This window comes from Cervus elaphus, chromosome 1 (assembly GCF_910594005.1).
Source record: "Cervus elaphus chromosome 1, mCerEla1.1, whole genome shotgun sequence".
Classification (NCBI taxonomy): Eukaryota; Metazoa; Chordata; class Mammalia; order Artiodactyla; family Cervidae; genus Cervus; species Cervus elaphus.
Window position 1 is genome coordinate 30,114,280 of NC_057815.1, and position 12,487 is coordinate 30,126,766.

A 12,487-nucleotide genomic window follows, 5' to 3' on the forward strand; every position below is an offset into this window, starting at 1 on the left:
AACGACACCAGTTGTAAAACGATTTCTGCATTTTTGTATTATGTCTGTCCTGTTCCAGTGCTTGGGAAATCGTGTTTTCTTTTTTTTTTTTTTTCCTGTGCTTCTCCTGGAGAGATGCAGGAGTTTCAGAGCTTGAATATTCCCTGCAGCAAGCAATGGTTTCCAACGCCCCCCATCCTCTCCTTTGAACCTGAATTCTGACTCCACTCCAAGCAATATTTCTTCCTTTTAAGAGACTAGCAAGGAAGGTAATATGTCTTCAGTGCACAGGTAGGGAAACTGAGGCTCAGAAGTTAAGTAATTTATGGATGACTGCGCATCGTTGTGATAATGTGTGTGTGTGTGTGTGTGTGTGCGCGCGCACGTGTCAGGAGAGCAGAGCCATATTCCTTCTAATATAAAAAGAGCTGAGCTCTTTTTCTACGTACGGAATGTAGAAACAAAAGTTTGGGTCTGAAAGTTTGAGTTGTAGGTCCTAAAGAAATTCATGTCAGATTGCAGGGATCTCCCTCCCTAGGTCAGTGACCCGAATAACTTGTACAGACGCATTCTGTGTGTTCTACCAGGATTGACTGACACCTCACTCAGGGGGGCCCTGGGCTATGGGAATGTGCTCTAAAGATGCTAGGAGGAGGCAGAGGAACGAAGGCGCAGACACAGAAAATGGCTGCCTCTTCTCCATCCCCGTCCTTGGACACTGATAGTTGGAGAGTTAACAGTCTGGGCAATGTCTCGGGGACCTTCTGTAGTCTCAGACTGATCAGATCGCCAGCTGCAGCAGCCCAAGGGCCTACGGACCTGTGCTAAGGTGCTCTCATTCTGTAAACCTCAGTCATCTCTGGGTATTCTACTGACAGTCTACAATTGACTGTGGAGGGCAGAGAGAAGCCACCCTCTGAGGGCCCACGGAGGCATGGCTGGGGGCCAGGGTGAGACTGTCCTCCTTCCCCACCAGGGTAGCCGTTCTTCTTCGTCTCCCTTTTTTGTTGGCTGCCCTGAGAGTGGCTTGAGAGATATCTCTGTTCCCTGACCACAGCCTGAACCAGGATCACAGCAGTGAAAGCCCAGAATCCTAACCACTAGGCCAGGGAACTCCCCAAAGCAACCGTTCTTGAACTGCCTAACTTATCTCTCTGTCCTCTTCTCTGTTTTCCCTACTCCTGACAATATGAGCTCTGAAATCCAAGAAGTGAATGTGCTTGGATGAATGTTTGCACAGATCAAGACATCCCCTCCCATCTCCTGGTAACCTCCATTTGCCCTCAGGAATTCATGGGCTTCCCTGATAGCTCTGTTGATAAAGAATCTGCCTGCGATGCAGGAAACCCCTGTTTGATTCCTGGGTCAGGAAGATCCACTGGAGAAGGGATAGGCTACCCACTCCAGTACTCTGACCTGGAGAATTCCATGGACTGGATCCCAAAGAGCTGGACGTGACTGAGCGCCTTTCACTTTCCCTTTCATTCATGGTTCATCAAAGTTTCTTTCAACTCCTCACTCTGAAGGAAACCCAGCTCTCCTTGAAAAATAACAGAGCACATTGTCCAGGCCTCTTACTGTAGCCGTCTACAGGCCTCTGTGTTATTCTACCTCATTTCTTGAAGGTGTTGGCATCTGGATCACTGTCACTTTCCCCAATACCATTCCCATGATAATTTTTATTTCCAAATCTACCAGTGGATTCTTCTCATACTCTGGTCTCTCAGCTCTTCAATGTCCTCTCCCTTCCTACACCTCTAGCTATCCCAGCTTCCTGCCCTCCTAGTGACACCATCTGCAATCTCAACAGCAAGCATTCCACTCTCCTATCACCACCACCCAGCCTTCCAAGTCTTCCAGCTTATTCTTCCTGTTATCCTCACCCAGTGTCTCCTTGACCCCAACAGCTCCTGTAATTTACTGATCCTGTGAACTTTTCTGTGTCCCTTACTCTCCCTCTTGACATTCCTTCCTCTTTTAACCACCCTAGTTTCTAGGTTTACTATTATCATTTCTCTTATATATGCCTTAAAATCCACCTCTCTCTCTGTCTACTAAGTCTTTGGGAAAACCGTACCCCTGATAAAATCTATTTCTTCATCTTGTCTCTGCCAGCACCCAGTGAAACATGATTAGAGAAGCATACCATCTTGCTGACTGGTCTTATTTTCAATATGTGACCACTAATCTCAAGTGGGAAGGACATGGCAAGCCACTCCAGTATTGTTGCCTGGGAAATCCCATGGACAGTGGAGTCTGGTGGGCTACAGTCCCTGGGTGGCAAAGAGTCGGACACGACTGAGCACAACCTAGAGTGGACATCAGTGCAGCCCAGCAATCGCTCTCCCTTCGCCTGGTTTGCTTACTATCCTGCTCTCTTGTCACTATGGATGAACCATCCATTCTCCAGCTAAGGCCAGCTCCTCCGTTGTGTGTCAGATCTTCCGTGCCCTCTGACATGGGTTTCCCCCGCCTTTCTTCTCTAAGTTGGTGTTTTCTTCTCTTCTGGATCATTCCCATCCATAGACAAATATGCCACTGTTTCTATCTTTAAAAAATCTTTTCCAACTCTACCTTTCTTCCAGTTACCGACCTCAAGTCTCAGTGGCAATTTACAACAAAATTCATCAAAGAATTGTTTACACTCATTATTTCTACCATCTTCCTTTAATCTTAAAGGCAAACAGGCTTCTAGTTCATCACTCTTCCAGAGAAGCTCTTGTCAAGGTCAAGACTGACCTTGGCATTGCCAAATTCCAACGGTCAGTCCTTGATCTGAGTAGAAGCCTTTGACTCCCTGATGTCATGAGGAGGTGAGCTCAGGTGGCCTGTTTGCAGGTCTAGTCACCTCCGATTCCCCATTGGATCAGGAGGCAACTAGCCTTTGCATTCCAAGAGAGACAGTCTACAGAGGTCTTTGGTATGAGAGCCAAGGTCTAGTTAGGGGTCAACCAGACCTTAACTCTAATACCAGTTCCACTATTAACCAATAGTTTAATTTCTGCTAACCTTAGTTTTCTATAAAAATGGAGATAATTATTGTACCTAACTCATAAGGTTGTAGCAAGAATGCAATAAACTACAGCATTTAGAGCCTGTAGAATAGAGACTGTCACATTGTGAAAGTCAAGTTCATGTTAGTTATTATTAGATAGTATGCTCTTTCACAGCTTCAGAAAATGGAGATCTTTTCTCTTCTTTAATGACTTCGAGTTACTGAAAGGAATCACTAACCACAGATTATGCTTCCAATTAAAGGCAATGTACATGGTCCCATCTCTTAGTTTGCTTTCTAAGAGTTTCCTTGAAAGTTGGTTATGTGGAATTAGGCTCAGGCATTCCCCATAGGAAGAGCATTACAAATATTCTACCAGGTGATTAGGTTCCAGAGCCTGCCAGATTGTTAGAACTCACAATGGACTCCCTTTCAATTTGTTTGCTATAAATGGATGACTCATAAACTAAGAAATTTTCTTACAGCCCTTCAGTTATTTAAATTTCCTAATCAGCTGAAAGTTAATGAAAAAATATTTTTCTTGTTTTAATATTTGTTGTTGACAATTTTTCTGAAATATATTATTCCAATTTTCTATCTTAGGAAGCAAAGCAGAGCAAACAATAACATTTCCTGTTAGTCAAACAGTATTTATGGGGAAGTACCATGCTTCTCTGGTGGTTCAAATGGTAAAGAATCTGCCTGCAATGTGGATTCCATCCCTGGGTCAGGAAGATCCCCTGGAGAAGGGAATGGCAGCCCACTCCAGTGTTCTTGCCCAGAGAATTCCATGGACAGAGGAGCCTAGGAGTCTACCATCCATGGGGTTGCAAAGAGTCAGAAACAACTGAGCAACTAAGCATACACACCATGCTTCCAGGATGGGAAGCAATGCATCTGCGAGGCAATTCAGATACAACAGTGGTCAGAACAGGTTCCTGTCCTCATGTTGCTCACCTTCCAGTAGGTTCAGAAGACCTTCCTAACCTTAGGCAACATCTCAAATACCTACCCATAATTGATTGTTATAGGCCTCTTATAAAGAAATGGTTCTGCAAATAAGTTAATCAGTACCATTTTTCTAGATTCATATATATGTATTAATATACAATATTTGTGTTTCTCTTTCTGACTTACCTTACTCCACATGACAGGTACCATTTGCAGGACAGGAGCAGAGATGCAGATGTAGAGAACGAACAGGTGGGCATAGCGGGGGCAGGGAAGGGTGGGGAAGACTGGGAGCGTAGCGTTGACGCATGCCCCCCAGGTGTAAGTAGACAGCTAGTGGGAAGCCACTGTGTAACACAGGGAGCTCAGTTCGGGGCTCTGTGATGACCTAGAGGGTGGGATGGAGGGAAGAGGCTCAAGAGGGAGGGATGTGTGTGTACATATGGCTGAGTCAGTTTGTTGTACGGCAGAAGCTAACACAACATTGGAAAGCAAGTACATGAAGTGAAGGTGAAAGTCGCTCAGTAGTGTCCGACTCTTTGTGACACCAAGGACTATACAGTCCATGGAAGTGTCCAGGCCAGAAAACCGGAGTCGGTAGCCTTTCCCTTCTCCAGGGAATCTTCCCAGTACAGGGCTCAAACCCAGATCTCCCACATTGTAGGTGGATTCTTTACCAGCTGAGCCACAAGGGAAGCCCAAAGCAATTATACTCCAATATAAAAAGAAATTGTTCTGCTGGGAAGTTATAAAAGAGAGTACACAATATTATAGGTTGGAGTCTCAGTTCTATCAAATTATTAGGGGAGAAATCACAGGGTTGTTACTAGCTCTCCCAGAGCTTCAGTTTCCTGGCAATAATACTTAATACAGTACTGCCGGGAGAAGCTGAGCCGGTTAAGTGTGAAATAGACCAAGCACAGTGCTGGACACCGTGGTCGCTGAGGAAGGAAGGTTCCTTTCTCTCCCCCACAGAAGGCTTGGGCATGCTGGAGGCCCTTTTTTTTTTTGACTCTCCTAGTGGGGCTTCCCTTGTAGTTCAGTCGGTAAAGAATCCGCCTGCAATGCAGGAGACCCTGGTTCGATTCCTGGGTCGGGATGATCCCCTGGAGAAGAATGCGGCAACACTCTCCAGTATTCTCGCCTGGGAAACCCCATGGACAGAGGAGCCTGGCGGGCTACAGTCCATGGGGTCTCAAGAGTCAGACACGGCTTAGCCACTCAACCACCACAGAAGGAGAGTGGGCTTCCTGCTGCTATGGCCTCTAAAGACAGGGAAGTAATCTCTGATTTTATTTCTCAGGCAGCAATTATTAGAAAGTGGGGCATGTGGAGAGAAAGCAGCAAGAAGGAAGTATTTCTGAGGCTCAGGGTGAGTTATTTCTGGGACTCAGGTTTTCCGTTGAAACAGAGTACAGCAGGGGCTGACGGCTAATACCCACTCTTACTATCACCCCCTGCATCGTGAGTTGAACAGACTTTTGGGAGCTAACCTGGGAACCCAACCCCTAGCTTTAATATTTCTTCATACATATAAAGTTAATAATATATAATTCATTAATATTAATAATTTTATATAACATATCAAACTTTAAATATTTTAAACTAATTTTATTATATAAGCAAATAATATATATTCAAGGGGAAAGAAAAGGACATTTTGTACCCATGGGTATAAACTGCGAAAATGGAAGTCTGCTTTGTTATCCTTTCTCGGTTTCCATCTGCAAACTGAAATACCATCCACAGCTTCTCGTGTGCTCATTGAGATTGCTTTTTAAGCATATTCAAACATGTTTATGAATTATTGAAGCAAGTTAGATATCCTATGATGGCTCCTAAATGAAAGACAGTGCATTTCTACATGAGATCTTGGTCCAACCCCAATCATAAACTGAGGTATGACTATTTTCTGGGCAAGAAAGTGTATAAGTGTATAAACAAATCTTCGGGAAAAAGTCTTATCAACTGTTATGTATAGAACAGTAATATCTGGAGCAGTATGCAGGCATTACAAGGGTTCTACTTCAGTTATCCTGGAAACTCACTAAGCAGAGCTGTCATCCCTCCACCCAGGAGCTGTGCTCATGTGGCAACATGGAACATAATGCTAAAATCCAAGGAATTCTTTGATCCGTTTTTCTAGAGCTAAAAGCACTGGAAAATGCTTTTGGGGGTGTTTCTAGCAAAGCAGCCATCACTGATACCCTGCATGGTGGGCATAACCACAGCTGTGTACAAGCCCCGTGCCCCCAGGAGGCTGGGGATGCCAGCAGCACCTGGCTGGCCTTTTCTGCAGTGGGGCCAGGGCCTGCCTTGCTGCAGCGCTGCTTGGAGCAGAGGCCACAGGGAGGGCCAGCCTAGGTGGGCTGCTTTGATACCACAGGCCCCTTGGTCAATGGAGAAAAGGAGGAGACGGGCCTCCTACAGGAGGTGACTTCTTCCCCCAAGAGATGGATGAGAGGTCTAAATGCCACCCTAGCGGGGACTTCCCTGATGGTTCAGTGGTTAAGATGCCACGCTTCCAATACAGGGGATGCAGGTTTGATCCCTGGTCGGGGAACTAAGATCCTATATACCCTATGATGCCGCCAAAAAGTTAAAAAGAAAAAAAAAAAAGCCACATAGGGAAAAGGTTATTTTTCGGCCAAGGTGTGCTATCAATTCCCTTTGCAAGAAAAAGCTGCATGGATGTTGTAGCCACAGGCTAGGATCTGTGCACAGCCTTCCCGATCCCTACCCCTGGGAGGTCACCGACTTCAAGCATGAAAGACAAGGAGGAGAGAGCTAAACCTTCCCTCTGCCTCCCTCTCCTCCCTGGCGTTGCCCTTGGCTCACCTCTGCAGGTAGCCTTCTGTCTCCTGGAGGCTCTCTGCTAGTTAAATGCAGAAAGGAGTGGAGATGCGAAGCTTGCCCCTCTTCCCCTCCCCACCCTGGGGAGCGAGGGAGAAACTGATTTAGGAGAGAAGAGAGAGGCCGTGGCTGCCTGGGCTGGTCTGACTCTGCTGTTATCCTGTCTCTGCGTGCATCCTCATAGGACAATCGGACAGAGGACAGCAAGGACATATATGCACCCACCCGTAGGGTTTCATCAAAGAGAATTTTCACTTTATTGGTCTCAGCATTAGCTCCAGGGCTGAAATGGCCCAAAGGACATCTCTCTTCCCTTAGGGTTTAATATTCTTTTCTTTAAGCATAACCCCAATGTTTTTTTTTTTTTTTAATAATCCTTGATGAAAGGCAGAAAGAAATCATAGTTGCTTCGTTCCCTTTAAATGAAAATCAAGCCTCAGAGAATGCTTTAAGTGTTTGATACTGTCCAGAAGAAAGAAATGGCCCTAATGGAAGAATTGTGGGTGTGTGCATGCTAAGTCACTTCAGTCATGTCCCACCCTGCGACTCTATGGACTGTAGTCCACCAGGCTCCTCTATCCATGGGATTCTCCAGGCAAGAATGCTGGAGTAGGTTGCCATGCCCTCCTCCAGGGACTCTTCCCCACCCAGGGTTCAAACCCATGTTTCACATCTCCTGCATTGGTAGGCAGGTTTTTGATTTTTTTTTTTAAACCACTAGTGCCACCTATATGTCACTATATGTCACCTGAAAAGAAAAAAAAAAAATCATTATTCTTACAGAAACAGTGCAAGCCAAGAGATGATATGGTACTAAATCTGACAGGAAGACAAGATTCATTTTGGTAAAAATGCTAAGTATGTTCTCTGAACAATTCAAATACCAATGCAGTAGATGCTACTAACAACAGCGAAGTGTTTTATGAAGTGTATGAACTTGGATCCATCCAGCCCACCTCCCACCCCCAGGTAACACCCCCTGTTATCAACTATGGAATAGAGGTGAAGATTTAAAACACTCTTCACTCAGCATCATATCAAAGGAAATGAACTCTGGCTGAGCCAAGAAGCGACTAGAAGGTATATGTGGCCATGACTCAGAATAAACCTTTCCAAAAATACACACAGAAAAAGGTCCCTGCAGAGGAAAATCATACACTTCCAGCTTGCATTCAGTTGGATCTATTGAGTGAAGTCAGACAAAATACTTTGTGTTAAGATGAAAGGTAAAAACATTTGGTGTCATTGAAATCTATAACTAAACCATTATAAGTGATGTGAGTTTCTGCTGACATGCAGAGACCATCCTCATCTCCCATTTTGGACTGAGGCCTGCGAGGGAATCACTTCTTTCAGATGCTGCAAATAGAGTCTACCTGGTGCACAAGAGCCTCTCTTTTTTTTCCACATTAAAATGGTTTTTCCAAGAAACTGTGGCCTTAGCAGTGTAGGTGCTGAAAGGAGAAGCAGAAGCTTGAGTTCTCGCCTTAGTTTTGCCACTAAATCTTTGACAAGTCTCCAGACCCACCTAGCCTATGATCTCCTCTGTAAAAAGAACTGATGTTTATGACACTTGTTAAAACAAATGCCAATAGGAGACCAGGGATGACAGATTATGTTGTATCAATCTTTTTACCACCCTGTATGCAAGAGAAACAGACACAAAGCTCAACTATACCCAACATATACTCAATTTTAATTTTATAAAATAAAATATTTTTTTTTTTTTTAAAAAAGAAATAGGACTTCCTTGGTGGCCCAGCAGTTAGGAATCCAGTTGCCAATGCAGGAGACAAGAGTTTGATCCCTGATCCAGGAAGATTCCACATGCTGTAGGACAACTAAGCCCACGTGCCCACACTGCCACCATGAGAAGTCCTCACCCTGCCATTAGAAAGCAGCCCCACTCACCCAAACTAGAGAAAGCAGGCAGAATCCTCCTGGGCATGTTTCGTGGAGTGCTGCCTTCAGGTGGTCTAATTCAGAGCAGTGCTTATTGGAATTAATAATTTGGTTCGATCCCTCATCCAGGAAGACGCCATGTGCGGCAGGGCAGCTAAGCTGGTGGGCCACAGCTACTGAGCCCATGTGCCCTAGAGCCCGTGCTCTGCAATAAGAGAGACCACCGCAGTGAGAAGTCCACGGACTGCTGCTGGAGAGTAGTCCCTGCTCACTGCAGCTGAGAAAGCCCGCACACAGCAACAAAAAGCCAACACAGCAAAAGTACGCAAATAATAATTTGTTTGTTTTAAGAAATAGACACAAATAGACACAAAGGATCAAGCTTCCTAGAAAGGTGATGCTGCCCCCTTGAAACTGACAGGGAAGTGAACTGGATTGGAGCAGAGCCCTGGAGAACAAAGACCCAAGTGTGACTGTGAGTGCTAGTGTTGTTTGCCATGCAGGCTGGACTTTGTATTTGTGTCTTCACAAGCCTCAGTTTCCTCATCTGCAAAATGGGGGTAATAGTAACTGCTTGAAGAGATTTCAGGGAGGATGTGAACAAAATGAAATAATGTCCACAGCAGTGCTTGGCACCCAGACCACACTCGGAAAAATGTCCTTCCTCCCTGCAGGAGGGAAGTCCGCCCCTTCCTGTTTTTATAACCAGAGTGGGAAACAGCGCCAGTGAATTTCTAGACACACCTGGCTCCAGCTGCCAGGTTATGTTTCCCACACTTCCTGCCTCTTCCCTGATGATAAGTTTAAGCAGGTTGGGTCCCCTGGGGAGAGGGAATGACATCAGGGTTCCCAAACAGCTGAGTGAGCACACGTGTAACAGGAAGACGTGTTTTATAGATTCATGGAGAAGGGCTGAGGACACCTCCCCTCCTGTGCCAAATCCCCACATGTCTGATGGGGCAGCTGGCGAATCATGGGAACCTGCAGCGCGCTGGTCAGAATCAGGGCTCTGGCCCCCTTCTGTTTTCTGTGTCAGGCCTTGCATTTGATTTCATTTGGAAAATGTGTTCCAGGCCTTTAAAATAAATTTGCGTAACCACCGGCCCAGGCCCTTGAGGGGATTTTAAGAGTGTAGGCATTGGGAGTGGCAGAGGGACTTTCATGGAGAAATTCTGTATCTCCCCCAGACATCCTGGGCTCTTCCTAGCCAGCTTTCCAGGAGGTTGACCCACCCTCATAGCAACCGAGATGCCCAGATGTTTCATGGAACTGGCCTTGCCTCCAGGCCCATGACTCACCAGGATGACTGAGCCTCCCTGGCAGATAACATGGTTCTCAAAGGACTCTGTGAAGCCAAGAATAAGATCTCAAGGCCTGGACACTTTCAGGACTTTCCCTGGTAGCTCGCTAGAAATGTAAACCCCATTAGCCCACAGTGAGCCTCTGAGATGGAGCAGCTGGCACCGGCCAGTGTTGGGAGAGGGGGGACATGGGGTAGGGGGTGGAGGGAAGATGGTCCAAAGCAGGTGGATCGAGGCCTTGGCAACGCATTAGCTTAGGTGGCCATCGGTGGCTCTTGGATGGTAATCCACACATTGCGACAGCACTGTTGGTTTTCTGGCCTTGTTAAGAGCTAGTTCTCTTTTCTACTGTGACAACGAAATAAGCAGCAAAAAAAAAAAAAAAAAAAAAAAAGTCTGTAACTGGGCCCCCAGAGCCTTTAATTGAGAAGGCAGAGTAGCTAGTTTTGAAGGGTGAATCGTCAGGCAATAAGTTGGCACAGCTAAGTGTTAGGCAGACCTCCATTCAAATCCCTACATTGCCCATGACCTTGAGCAAGTTTCCCAGCAGCTTCAGGCTCATTTTTTTTTTCATTCACAAAAGGAGAATAAGGTTGTTGTGAGAATGAATAGTGATGGTCTTTATTTATACTAAAAAAAGGTGTAGTGTCATGTCTGGTGTAAGGTATCTATCTAATGAGGGATTACAAATTTTTTTTTGTAATTCATCCAGTTCTGACTTAAGTCTGGCACAGAAGTCTCCCACCGTGCAAGTTTGTTTCTGAGTGTTCCTGAGGTGAGTTTCCTCACCTCATTTCAACATTTCACCATATTTCCATTTTGCAACCCTACCTAGTCCTCTTAGGGCCTGCATCCTTCCCCTGAACCCTGGCCTAGGCCTCTGGTGGTGGTGGTGGTTTAGTTGTTAAGTCTTGTCCAACTCTTGAGGTGCCATGGATTGTAGCCCACCAGGTCCTCTATCTATAGGGCTTTCCAGGCAAGAATACTTAAGTGGATTGCCATTTCCTTTTCCAGGAGATCTTCCCAATCCGAGGATGGAACACAGGTCTCCTGCACTGCAGGCAGATTCTTTACCAACCGAGCTACCAGGGAAGCCCAGCTTAATCCAGCCTGAGAACCCCCCAATCCAGCTGCTCATGAGGACTTTCACATTTCAGCATACTGCTTCCTTGTGAGGGTGCTTCACCCCCACATGACAACACAACCACACTCTGTCTGGACACCTCCAACATCACAGTCCGACTGTCTGAACTGGGGCCCGATAACACAGTATCATCTACCCATCCAAGCCAAGCTTTTCCATCAGCTCCAGAGGCTCATCACTTAACCAAGAGCAGTGCCTCTCTGTCAGGCAGATCTAGACACAGGGCTGGTTCCCCTTCCTACACGCCAGCTGCATCTCCAAAGACTGTAGGTACATGATGTGGTGAACTGAAGGAGATGTGTGGTAATGCTTGGAACTGCTCACGGTAGAATTTCTAGCCACCCCTTTGTCACTGTGACCCCTGAGGCTTCTTTCTGCTCTAAACTTCTATGATGGATGATGAAGACAAACCATACCTATTTAATTCTCTCTTATGTCATCCAGCCTTGATGAACAAAGGGGTCACTGAGCAAAATGCTCTAGGTGTGCCGAAAGCAAGGTGAAGTGATGCCAGAAGCAGTTGCGCAGTGCATCGGGCTGCCACAGTCAATAAACGTTCTCAATGACCCCAGAAATATGCAGGGGACCTAGTCTCAGCCATCATTCGTTCATACATCCATTCATTCATCAAGCCACCCAGCCAGCCAGCCACCAAGTATGTATCAAGTATTTGCCAGGCTGCTTGTGGAAGGGATGCAAAGGCAAATAAAACAAGACGTCTGCCCCTGAGAGGCCCACAGGTCATCTAGGATGCAGACAGTGACAATACAGTGTAGCAACTCTGTGACATGGAAAGCTGCCAGTTCTGTGGCAGCTCTGAGGACGGACTCCTCATTCAGATTAGGATGGGGGTGGATGGGTGAAGAGACCCCAGAAGAGACGACTGAAGCTGGAGCTTCAGAGGTGAGCAGGACCTGGCCGGGTAGAAGGTACATACTAATGACAGTCTTTGCAGAGGCTCACAGGTATGTGAGGGCATGAGGTACTCAGGGATCCAGGCGGAAGTAGATACAGTGATGAGGAAGGGCTTCGTGTTTAGTGAGGAGCAGCAGGAGATGGGTCTAGAGAGGCAGGCAGAGGTCAGACCAGGAAAGGAAGGCTGTGTATGGAGCTGAGGAGGTTCAACTTTGTGCCATGGGCTGTGAGGAGACATGGCTTAAGAACCTCTAAAAAGTGGCTCAGGTGGCAATGTGACAGGGCATAGGAGCGAACAGCGATTGGTTTTTGTCTGGACTGCATCCAAGTTTCTTCTCTCACAACCTAAAGCTTCCCTTTGGGGAAACTCCCATTGTGTGCAGTGTCTTGGTTGGAAGATATACCCTGATGCAGTGCAAAAGCTAAGTAAATGCTTATTGCTGTCTA

General features: G+C 46.2%; 1 protein-coding gene across 2 annotated transcripts in view; it reads right to left on the bottom strand.

The window, feature by feature from the left end:
- The window catches only part of AMOTL1 (angiomotin like 1), a 215,191-nt gene that overhangs the window by 157,303 nt on the left and 45,401 nt on the right, over positions 1–12,487 (bottom strand). The gene's annotated exons all lie outside the window — the stretch shown is intronic.